Source organism: Aquila chrysaetos, chromosome 6 (genome assembly GCF_900496995.4).
Source record: "Aquila chrysaetos chrysaetos chromosome 6, bAquChr1.4, whole genome shotgun sequence".
Lineage (NCBI taxonomy): Eukaryota > Metazoa > Chordata > Aves > Accipitriformes > Accipitridae > Aquila > Aquila chrysaetos.
The window spans coordinates 39,793,004-39,805,696 of record NC_044009.1 but is presented as its reverse complement, the minus strand read 5'-3'; the positions used below and the strand labels follow the sequence as shown (position 1 = coordinate 39,805,696).

Here is a 12,693-nt window from a genome sequence, read left to right as displayed (position 1 = left end):
TTCATCACAGCTACTTTCTGAAAAAACACATATTGAAGAGATAAGGAAACTTTCTTGTAGACTATTCCTATTATCAAATAGCAACTTCACTCCACCCTTCCCTTGTATTTGGCTTCATACAGAGTGCCTGGAGCTGCAGTTTTGTTCCAAGACTACCCTCAGAAAAATCCCCTGCCATTATCAGACATGCTAACAAAAGAAAGAAATGTATACTTCTTCCAAAGAGGAAAAATGTAATTAACTGCCATCTATCAAAATCAGGAGAGGTGCCCCTTTAGCTTGACTGAAAGTTAACATAGCTTTGCTCTGTACTGTAACTGGCTGCATGTGCTGAAACCATGGACACATCCAGTAGCACTGTTCTTCAAGCAGAAGTTTCAGCTGAGATTTACATCCATCTCAATTACTTAGAGTCTCCCTGAAGATAAAGTAATTGTTTCAACTTGTATTTAAGTGAGAGCTCTCAGTTTTGGTAACTTATACTTAGATATATACCTAGATTATGTTAAAATTAAGACGATACTGTAATTCTTTGCATTGGCTTTTAATCTTATTTGCTCAGAATGGTGCCTGTTCCCACTAGCGAAAGATCTTTGCTATTGACTCCAAGGACAGCAACTTCTTTTCAGTCCCCATCAGCACTATGCTTACTGCACTGAAGGAAGATAGGACCCAGAACCTGCTGAATGTACTCACTTAAATAAAAAGCCTGCAAGATTAACCCATAGGTCCTGTATCCTTGTACACATATAGAATTCACACTTAGTGAAATTATTTCCATAATTACAAGAAACTCATAATTCCTGCACTTGTGCGGGGAAATTGAGTAATGTATCATATGCAGATGGCCAAAGAAAAGAGAGACACAAATACAATATAAAGAATAGAAATACAAAGAAATGTATTGTCATACATTCCTTCTTGGTGAGTGATACCCTACAGCAACATTAAGTATATTTAATAGGATAGTCAAGCCCCAGAGTCTGCATGAGTCAGATCCCAATTTAAGGACAGGCCATTGAGATGACAATCAATAGCAGCTCAGGACTGTGTTTTAATACCTCCTGCCATTCCCACATTCATACTTGGACAGTGAAGCATGCTTAGGGGGTAGGCTGAGTGGAGCAATAGGCTGCAGGGGAATCCTCCTGTCCCCTGCTCCCTACTACTCCCCTCGCCCCTCCAAACAAGCAGCAAATGAGAGTGGCAGTGGTGGAGGAGTGCTGCTGTTCTTACCTGCCCAACAAGGAGATAAGGCAGCAGGCTATGTCGGAATGTTTTCTTTCACACATCCAAGCACTCACAAACTCATTCGGACAGAAGCACAGCAACAACTCATCTGTATCAGGATCTTGCTCACCTCTCAGAAGCATGGGCAAGAATCATCCTCCCTCCTTTCCTTCTCTTTGGGATGAGGCAGCAGCTTGCTCCTTGGAATTTCCATAGTAAAGGTGGTTCAAGCCAGACAGAAGATCCTACAGGCCAGATTTGGCCAGTGGGCTGCATGTTGAACCACGCTGGTGAAGAATTTGCCAAAGTAATCTGTGTCAGCCTGACTATATCCACTGACTGTGCTGTGAGTTTGGCCAGTGCTAAGAGCTTTTGGAAATCACTGTCTATATCTGGACATAAAGGCTCTTACTCTATCCTCAGTCTTTGTGCAAACCTTCTCTTTGCAATAGGACACTCTCTGCTCATAGCAGGCCTACACAATCCTATCTCTAGAATTTCAGACACTGGGCAACATTATAAAGGAAATTGTCATCACCCAAGAACTTAACACACAGCTCATGGCTTTTGGAGTCATCAGCCCTTACTAGAAACAGAGACCAGTATGAACAAGCTGAAGAATTGTATTGAACTCATAATCCTGACAACTGTAGCCAGCTTTATTTTTCCTTGATTACCTCATTTGTTGTCACAACTTTCCATTCCAGAACAGAAACTCAGTGGAGAAAGCATGTGATTAGGAATTTAGTAACTTAACTGCAGCCTTAACACTAGTTCCTATGTACAGGGGCAACGTGGAGATGGTTGCACAGTATTATGAAGGGAGGAGTTCTGCATCACAGTGCTGAGGTGGGAAAAGCGGGGTTTATGATTGTGACTGATACTGTGTTGCTACAGTGTAGTTATAGTAAGAAAAACGGTGTAACCTAAATGTTTCTGTCAGTTGGGAATACACCTTGTTTGTAAGACTACAAGAGTAGAAGGAATGTCCATCACTCAAGTTTGAAAGGTGCCTTTTGAGTAAAACCAGGGTCTTGGCTGACTGAGACTGAGACAACCAGGACTGAAGGAGGTTGGCATTTAGATCACAGTAGTAGCAAAACTAGATGACGAAGCAGAGCTTTCAAAAGTCTCTCAGATGGAAAAGGTTTGGGCCAGAAAGGAAGTGAGAGGAATGGAGGGTGCTGCTTACTAAGGGGAGGAGATAGGAAACAATGATGCTATTGTGGCAGCGGAGCTGATGAATGTCAGAGAAGATAAGCTCCAATTTGCATGCTTTCAAAACACTCATGCAAAGTTGGTGATTTTTTAGTGAAAGATTAGGGCCAAGGGACATTGTGGCCAGGGAGTTTGCTGTATTTATACAAATTGTAATCTACAGTGCTTTAGTTTTTCAAGTGAAAACCAGTGCCTTCAGCAACTTTATGCAAAGGATATCTGCTTTGCATTAGACTTGCCATGTGCTTTCTGAAGAATTAGCTATAAACCTTAAGATCTGCACTGTACAGGAAGCTCTGGGAAGGGTCTGTCCAAGCTATGGTGTCTGGAGAACTCACTGATGGACATGAAACAGGCAGCAAGGCTGTCAGGTCTAACTCTAGCCAAGAGATACTAACCAGAATATTTCCACCTTCAATACATGCTTTTGTGACCCCCGGTTGAAGAACTGTGCCCAGTCTTTAACCAGACACAAGAGACAAGAGTCCCAAGGGTGTGGGACCATAGCTGGGTCTTGTGAAATTAATGGGGGGGGAGCCCTACAGGAGGAACCATGTTAAATTTCTTTTACAGAAGTTGCTTATACAAACCTATCTCCTAGGAAACAGTATTTGTCTACATTAACATTCTTCACCTAGTACTCGATATATAGAATGTGCCTAGGTTCACTGCTGTTTAGATTTCCCTCCTTTAGCATTCCTACAGCTTGCCAGAATGTCTGCTTCTGCAGAAACAAAGGTTAATTAAACACATCCACCCATTAGAGCAAGGAGTGAACATTACAATCTGGCCCAGAGCTACCTTCTTCAGCTGTCAGCACTGAAAGACACTTGGAACCATGAATTAATGCTCAAGCAAAACTAGTTTCAGCAGAAACTGCTTGTTTTATTGAACAGAGAAGCCCTTCCCCATATTTACAGTTTCAGCTTGTACTTGGCTTGCTGTACCTAGTTCCAGCAAGAAACTTTCTAGTGGCATTTTGCAAGTTGCATGGTCCAAGATTCTTGGATCTTTGCAATGCCATGGTTAACACATAATAAGGAATGTTGGAAAAAAATGTGCCTTGCCTGCATTGCTAACTCCACCTTTTATAATTAATGTAATTTAAGGTAACTGATACTGGGTTTTTTTGTTACTTGTGGCATTCCTTAGCATTGTACCTTTCACTGTGCTTGCATAATGACACTGAACTGGCCAACTCCCTCTTTATACATTTCTTTTCACTTTCTTTTCTGTTTAATTTTCTGGCTCTAATGTATAAGCACCATGTTACCACAAATGCTTTCTCAATTCTGTGAATCAAATCTACATAATAATATATATTAATTATAGTAATTCTTCAGAGTAGCACTATGGCTGTACCTCTGTTTCCCTCTCACTGTCATATGGGGAATGAAGGCAGACAGCATATACCTTTCACAAACATGTACTGTTACCATGCCTATAATCCCCACTGCTTGAAGAACTGACATTCCTAAAATGTTTTCTTTCTGTGCTGAATCAACAGAACAAGGGTACAATAGACCTATTAAAGAGCAGTGACTAGTAATGCGATTACTAAGGTAGGCAGGACACACTGAGGTTTTTGCTGAAAGTAGGATCTTAAATAAAGTTAATTATGTAAAATAGCATGATGTCTACTTAATCGTAAAGGCTGGCTTGTTTTCTATTCTCTTCAGTAATAGATGAAGCAAGTATAACTCTACATCCAAAATTCAAGGCCTGTATTTTGTCAGAGCTCTTCTCAAATGTGATACTGTATTATGCATCCTCCATTCTCATTCAGATTATCCACAAGCAATTTCTGATTTTCTCAGGCTGACTCATTCTTCATACCTATTAGCTAAATCGTTGCTGAAAATGATTCTCTGCTCATGAACTGTATGTGCATGTATTTAATTTCTACTGTTTGGGTTAGTTTTGATCAGACACACAGACCACAAAGTCTTCTTTCTATTCCCAATCTGGAGGAGAACACCTAGGCACATCATAATTTCAAACCCTGTTTTTCATAAATATCATCTAATGTTTTATTAAAATTTTCAGCTTCTCAAACATTATTAACATTATATTTGATGGGTTAATAATAGGAACTATGGATAAAAGTACACATAAGTGAAGAGCAGCAGAAATATTTTCAATTATTTGCATTGCTTTCTTGGGTTTGGTTTCAAAGTCTATGAAAGTCACAGAAGTGTCATCTTTGTCCACTTTGTACTGGACAACTCCTGCCTGGTTTTAAAAAACTCCCTTGAAAGGCAGCATCTCTAGCCCTGATAGATGGGCGCAGACACAGTGCCGTCTTGCAAACTGCTCGTCACAGCATCAGACCATTTTCTGAAGTCTGTGAGAAAAACATCTTATTCTCTAACAGAAACTGGAAGGGAAGTTGGAGAAGTACTCCGACCGATATTGGACAGTTCATCACTGATGACAGAGCCCTAGTGGCAAAGTGTAAAATATGCTCATAGTTAACATTTTAAGGAGAAGATAAAGCCAAAAGGAAAACAACATGGTAAACTAGAGTTATTGACCCCAGAGAGGAAACTGAATGGCCTTCTTGGAACATCTCTCCTTGGCTTGTTACCTGGAACCTTCTGTCTAGCCTCCAATTCGGTAGGCAAGATCTGACTCTTAATGTGGCAATTAAGTTGGAAGGCTGCTTGCACAGCAATGCCCTAATTACATACGGCAAAAGTCTTTATAAAAATCTTGGAGCTGACCACAGCTGCTTGTCTCACACACACCAAAAATACTATATGATATAAAGCATTGTATAAGGCTGCGTAACAGACAGCTGTGTCTATATCCAGGTTTAATAGGGAGCAAGGCATGGTAATATTATTTCTGCATTCCCTCTCCTGAGCCTCTTTCAGTCTTATGCCTACTCTGGGCCATTTACTCTTTCCTATACTGAAGAACACTATCGAACAGGTAAGATAGTGACGATTGGAGAAATTTGTATGTGTCCTATCAGTATAAACAAATATGTGGACTATACTCAGAAAAGCTATAAAGCTGCTGGAGCGTACAATTAGCCTGAACACAGGTGCTATTCATTTCAACATGTTTGCAATGATTGCACCTCTTTATGTACCAGTTTATTCAGAGATGACACAGCATATAGTTCAGAACTGCACTTCTAAGCAGGTATTTTTTAAGACGCAATTGCTCTTTTGTGCTTCAGGCTACATTTTCATTTAGTCATAACAGCCTAACCAGCAGTCTATCTTTTGCTTTCTGTGGGGCAATAACTTTACTATGCTCCATTAATTAAAACTGTGGGTATTATGAAGTGGAATGGCTGTTGAGAGTATGAAAAAGAGCATTGCTACATTGACAGCAAAGATGTTGCTGTGAGTTTGAAATGAATTCCTTATTTTTGGGGGGGGAGATCTGCTTGAGTGTGTTTTTGAAGTTCAGGATTACTGTAAACAAGACATATTCAGCTGATACCTGAAGCAATATCTGAACAAGAAAGACTAAAAAAGTCCTAAGCAAGGAAAACTTTTGCAAGTATTTCAGCTGCTTAGGTGATTAAAACATAATACTCCAACATGAAATTGAGAACAATTATTTTAATCATTTAAGGAGTTCATTCAACTTTAGAGTTAAGTCTGGTTTGATGATTAAAATACAGGGGAAGGAACCAGAAGACATAAACTCTATTTTCAGCATTAGCACTGACTCACAGTGTGATATTAAGCAAGTCACTTAATTTAACTGTCTCACTCTCTGCCTCACCTATAAAATGAGGGAACCTACCTCACAAGTTCTTTGTGAGATTAATTAATTGGACATTTGCTGCACACCTAATGTTTCTTGGATGTAAGGTGGTGGAAAATGTATTATTAAACACATATATAAACAGGATACAAGAGCAGAGCTGGGTGGTTTCTATAAAGGAAACTTGCATCTCTTTCACCTTTGAATTTTTTAAGCATGACAACAAAATAATTAACTATAGGACCTGTTGGTCACCAATGCAAGTGAGCTGATCCATGACATCAAGATTGGGGGCAGCCTGGGCTGCAGTGACCATCACTGGGGTAGTGTGCAGTCCTGAGGGATATGGGTCAGGCAAGGAGTAAAGTCAGGACCCTGAATTTTAGGAAAGTAAAATCCAAGGAATTAGTCAGTAGGACCCCCTGGGAAACTGCCCTCAGGGACAAGGGAGCAGAACAGAGCTGGCAGATCTTTAAGGGTGCTTTTCATAGAGCACAAGAACTCTTGACCCCCAGGTATAAGAAATCAGGAAAGGAAGGCAAGAGACCAGCATGGATGAGTCAAGACCTGCTGGTCAAACTAAACAGCAAGAAGGAAATGCACAGGCAGTGGAAGCAGGGATAGGTATCCTTGGGAAGAGTATAGGGGTGCTGCCTGGTTGTGTAGAGATGTGGTCAGGAAGGCCAAGGCGCAGCTGCAGCTGAACTTGGCAAGGGATGCAAAGAATAATAAGAAGGGCTTCTACAGGTATGTCAGCCAGAAAAGGAAGGTCAAAGAAAGCATACCCGCCCCCTGCCCCGATGAACAAGACTGGCAAACTGGTAACAACAGAGGAGGAGAAGGCTGAGGTACTCAACAACATTTTTGTCTCAGTCTTCACTGGCAATCTCTCTTCCCACACCTCTTGAGTGGATGGGCTGCAAGACAGGGACTGGAGGAGCAAAGTTCCACCCACTGTAAGAGAAGATCAGGTTCATGACCACCTGAGGAACCTGAACACGCATAAGTCTATGGGACCTGACAAGATGCATCCCAGAGTCCTGAGGGAATTGGCTGATGTAGTTGCCAAGCCACTGTGCATGACATTTGAAGAGTCATGGCAGTCAGGTGAGGTCCCCAGTGACTGGAAAAAGGGAAACATCGCACCCATTTTTAAAAAGAGTAGAAAAGAGGACCCTGGAAACTACTGACGTGTCAGCGTCACGCCTGCCTGGGAAGATCACGGAACAGATCCTCCTAGAAGCCATGCTAAGGCACATGGAGGACAGGGAGGGGACTCCACACAGCCAGCATGGCTTCACCACGGGCAAGTCCTACCTGACCAACCTAGTGGCCTTCTATGATGGAGGGACTACATCAGTGGACAAGGGAAGAGCTATGGATGTCATCTATCTGGACTTTTGTAAGGCCTTTGACACGGTCCCCCACAACATCCTTCTCTCTAAATTGGAGAGACATGGATTTGATGGGTGGACTGTTCGGTGGATGAGGAATTGGTTGGATGGTTGCATCCAGAGGGTAGTGGTCAATGGCTCAGTGTCCAGATAGAGACTGGTGAGAAATGGTGTCCCTCAGGGGCCTGTATTGGGACCAGTACTGTTTAATATCTTCACCAACGACATAGACAGTGGGATCAAATGCACCCTCAGCAAGTTTGCAGACAACACCGAGTGGTGCGGTTGACATGCCTGAGGGATGGGATGCCATCCAGAGGGACAGGGACAAGCTTGAGAAGTGGGCCCATGTGAATCTTGTGAACACCTCTCCTATGAAGAAAGACTGAGAGAGTTGGAGTTATTCAGCCTGGAGAAGAGAAGGCTCCAGGGTGACCTTATAGCAGTTTCCAGTACCCAAAGGGGGCTTTGAAAGAAAGATGGGGACAAACTTTTTAGCAGGGCCTTCTGAGATAGGACAAGGGACAATGGTTTTTCCACTAAAAAAGGGTAGATTTAGACTAGATATAAGGAAAAAAATTTTTACAATGAGGGTGGTGAAACACTGGGACAGGTTGTCCAGAGAGGTGGTAGATGCCCCATCCCTGGAAACACTCGAGGTCAGGTTGGATGGGGCTCTGAGCAACCTGATCTAGATGAAGATGTCCCTGCTCATTGCAGGGGGGTTGAACCAGATGACCTTTAAAGCTCCCTTCCAACCCAAACTATTCTGATTCTAAAACTGTGGGTGAAGCCCTTGAAATGAGTTCATGAATTGAAAAAAAGTGTAGCCACAAACTAGACAGACCAAACTATAACTAAAATAAAAATATATTGTCATTCTTCAGCAGAGCACACAATTAAAAGACTAGGGTGAGTTTTTCTCCCCTATGATGTATAAGCAAATTTACATCTAAGGGAAGTGAAAGGTGGCAGATTTAAATCTGGAGAAAGGAAACAATAATGTTTCTTTAAAAACCCACAGCTTTTACTGAAGTCATTGGTACACGACATTGTTGGAACCAAGATCTCAGTGAATTCAAGAAACAAATATTTACATGGAAATGTGAATATCCACTGTGATATTCTATGAAATGAAACAATTAAAAACCCCTCATGTTGCACAGTACAAGTCAACTAATAGCTGATAGGCATCTAAAAAAATCTCCTGTGAAGCCTGTTTGACAGCTGATCACTCTGGACTTACTTGCAACTGTATCAGAAGCACCTAGTATAGGTCGCTGTCGGAGGCAGAACTCTGGAGCAGGTGGACTAATGGTCACCTCTAGTACAGCAATCTCGATGCTACTGAGGCTAGGCTGAGCAGCACCCGAGCACATCTTTAGCATCCTTCTACTCTTATCATAATTATGTTGTAGAAAATGGCAGGTTTGTTCTGTCATAAAATTAACTACATCAGCAACAGAAGAGGGTCCAGCAACTTTTAAGTGAAGTTTTTACCTCACAGTGCAGTTGAGCAGATAACAAAAGCAGTGATTTTTACTAACATTGTGCTGTGAGCCTGTGAATGAGCTGATCGAAACCACAGTAAGCAAAGAAAAAATGGATAAAGTGGGGTGATCAATGACATATATTCAAAGGTTATGTGTTTCCCGTACAGTGGCTTGCCTTGCCAAAGAAGGTTTGGGGAAAGGACACAACTTATTTGCACGTTTCTGAAGCCAGTTATTGTTATCTTAAACATTCACAGAAATACCACTACTGCTTTCTGTTGGTTCCATTCAAAACAGAGTGAGGCCTTTATGTAAAGCATGGTCATAATGCTTTGGAATGAACTTGGTGTTTGGTACTCTACTGGGGCAACACACAGAGGAAAATTTAGATGTTCTATCCTTTTAAAAGCAACTTTCTAGGTTAATAAATAACTTCTACAATATCATTTGGTAGATAAAAATGCAAGCCGATTATTCACTTTCATTGTGACATTTTTTACACTGAGAATTCTGGCCCATACGACGTTATTCATACGCTATAAATATAACTATAAATATGTTATTGATATATATAACAAGTTTCTACTAAATTAGCATTGCAGAGGCATCTAGGTAAAACCTTATGCCCTCCACCAAGAATGGCAGAGCCTTTAGCTCTGCGTTTCAGAGCTAAAGACCAAGATGGAGAAGTGCAGAAGTAACACCACCATGGGTTATGTAGTTATACTAAAAAGAATCAATGACTCACTGTTAATGTTTACTTGGCCTGTATGCTTTAGGGATGAGTGGAGATTAGTGCAGAAACTAGTTCTTTTATTCTCCTTTTATTTTGCTTATTACTAGGTAGTACTACTGCATTCATTAAGTCAAGCAAGTTTAAGAATAAACAAGAGGTGCTTGTCATCCAGCATTAATACAATGCTACATGCTCACACAGAGCTGCTTGTGTATACATTTTAGCAGCTGTTTCTACCTGTTTGTCCACAGCGAATGGGTACATTGCCTCACACAGTACCTGTACCTTGGCCCTTTCCTACACCTAGCCCACACCTTTAATCCAGTCTGTGCACCCCGAGAGCCTCCCACGTTGCTGCTATCCATTTTCTCACCCCAGCTGGGCCAGGAATCTCCTTTCTCTTCTCACTTTAGTGGTGGATAATGACAGCGAGTTCTCCTTTCACTTGTATTTTTGTCCCTAACTGCACATACATGTAAACAGATAGAGAAGTGATCTGTCTCCGATGCAACTTTACAAGCTAGATAGATTGTTTGCTTTCTTAGCTGATACTCACTGTGCTTAAAGGGTCGTCCGTCCTAGAGCAGCAATTTCTTAAGGAGTATGAATAAGGCAGGCAGGCGGACGATGGCAGAAGCAGCTCCACTACAGTATTACAGACCAATTCACATGATGACTCTAGCTGGACTCCTCCTAGTGCCTCAGAAAGCTGAAAGAAAAGGGAAGGGCTCAGGATATGATATCATGCGCTCATTCTAAAAACAAGGAAACTGTTGTAGATGATTGAAAAAGTAACAGCTTAAAAACTCCTGAATGGCCAATAACAGAAAATTATTTTTCTGCTTTACCTTTCCAATCCTCTCCCATGAAAAGTTTCAATAATACCAGTGACAAACTTAGAAAACAATATTTACATCATTGCTACAACTAGCTTAAGAGCTGTATTACAGCCGAGCCACCTCAGAGCATTGCTGAGTGTTGCCTGGTGTTGTCTGTTGTCTGTGCTTATGTCAGGTCTTAAGCTTTGAGCTTGTTACCAGGTCTGTACAGGCAAATACACCAGTCCCCAGCATAGCTGGCTCTGCAGCCACAGTTGGGTTTGCGTAAGCAAAAAGGACCCAGGTGTATCCACTCCTTGGCAGTACCCTGACTTGTTTATTGCCTTTTTCAGTGAAAGTAAAATCTTCTAAAGCATCTAAGTGACTTAGGAATCCAATTAATATTTTCTAAAGCAATGTAAGCAAACAGGATTGTAAATCTCATGGAAAGTCGATGTGATTTTTTGTAGATTTGCTGGGGTAAGTTTTATTCCTTAGATCCCTTTCTAATTGCAAGCCTGCTTTAGAAATAATAATCCATGTACAGGACTATATTATTATGAATTTATTTCCCAGGTCATCATTTACAGCCTTTAAAAAAGAAATTAATAAACATTTGAAACAAAGCAGATGTCCTAACTCAGCACAATTGTTCTTAACCTGGATTTAGCTTTGAAGTTCGCTGTTTCTATTTCAGATCCAAAGAAGCACCTGCATGCCTGGAAGCTTGTCTGTTCTTCTTTATCAATTGGTCTAATAAGTCACTCATTTTTCTCTCAAGTTGTCAGGATATTTTTGTTTCTGTTATAATCCCATAAAAAAGTCTCAGAGGAAAATTTAGCACAGCCTTCAAGCACACAGCATTTTTATGTTGTGTTTGGAATTGCTAAATTCTCTGTTATGGCAGTCATTGTGCTTGCCTTTCAGATTTCTTTTTTGTGTTAAAAATCTCCTGTGATTTTTTTCATGTAATTCATCCCAGATTCAGCATTAAGGCCACCCATGAGTGATATATTATAGTTTACCATCATTTTCAAGCTCCTGCATTGGCTTTTGGTTTAATGGCTTGGATTTGGGGGAACTTTATCATATTAAAGCTGTTTGGTGATTTGGCATTTTATGTTTCAGTATTTGTCAGTACCCTTCTACTGAGCTATACAACAGGGTGTTGCTCTTGCAGCTCTATTGTTTAAAAAGAAATATTTTGCTGCCAGATTTCTTGTTCTATTTGTGCCCTTTGTTACTGGACTTTCAATTTCAGGAACTTGTTCTGTTTAAGAGGATAGTGGAAGAACAATACTTTATAATATAATATTTATTAAACAGATGCTGGTATTATCAATGCTTGTTTATCCAGTAGTGATGTGTCTCCCAAATAAACCAGCAGTAGTAGTAAAATAAACTGGAACACAGAACCATTTTCTTCATAAAGATTCTAGGGATTTTTTAACTACTTGGCCTTCCAAATCAAGGATCTTTAGTTGTTCCGTGTAGTAAAGGGTAGCGACATCTCAAATTGGGCAAACATAAATTGTTTGTGAGGTTGAGGAGTGTGAATTAAGATCACTAATACATTCCCTTTTGTAGAATTTGGGAAGTCCTTCTCAAAAACTAGGATGCTGTTTACATTTACATTTCTGTTTCTCTGCTTTCACCTTGATTTTTAGCAGTACTATAAAACCTATATAGGTGATCACCTGGATTTGAGAAGATTTCCCACAACAGCATAGACTTGTCACAGCTCCGCGTTTGATTTGGACATTTCATGTATTCACACACTGGAACGCAAGCCATACTCTTAAACGTTCAAGAGGATGAAGGAGCTGGAACTGCTGCTTGCCCTGACGGGAGTAGGGGTACCTCTGCTCTGTACCTACTCCTCTCTGGCCCTGCGACAAAGTTACCCTACGGCACACATCTGGCTGCAGCACCAGGCTCATTGCTCAGCCTAAGCTCCGAGGAGGTGGGGTACTGCCTGCATCGTGCTCCTGATCTGAATCTGCAGGAAATAAACCAGATGGTACCTTGGAATATTCCTGCTGAGGATATTCTGAAGACAGCACACACATTAGTAACCA

At 41.0% G+C, this 12,693-nt stretch overlaps 1 protein-coding gene across 1 annotated transcript in view; it reads right to left on the bottom strand.

Moving 5' to 3' along the window:
- RALB (RAS like proto-oncogene B) overlaps window positions 1-10,470 on the bottom strand; it is a 52,641-nt gene extending 42,171 nt beyond the window's left edge. The window contains exon 1 of the mRNA XM_030018788.2: window positions 10,354-10,470. The gene's annotated coding sequence lies outside the window, so the exon portion shown is untranslated. The remainder of the gene's footprint in view (window positions 1-10,353) is intronic.
- Window positions 10,471-12,693: the final 2,223 nt, after the last annotated feature.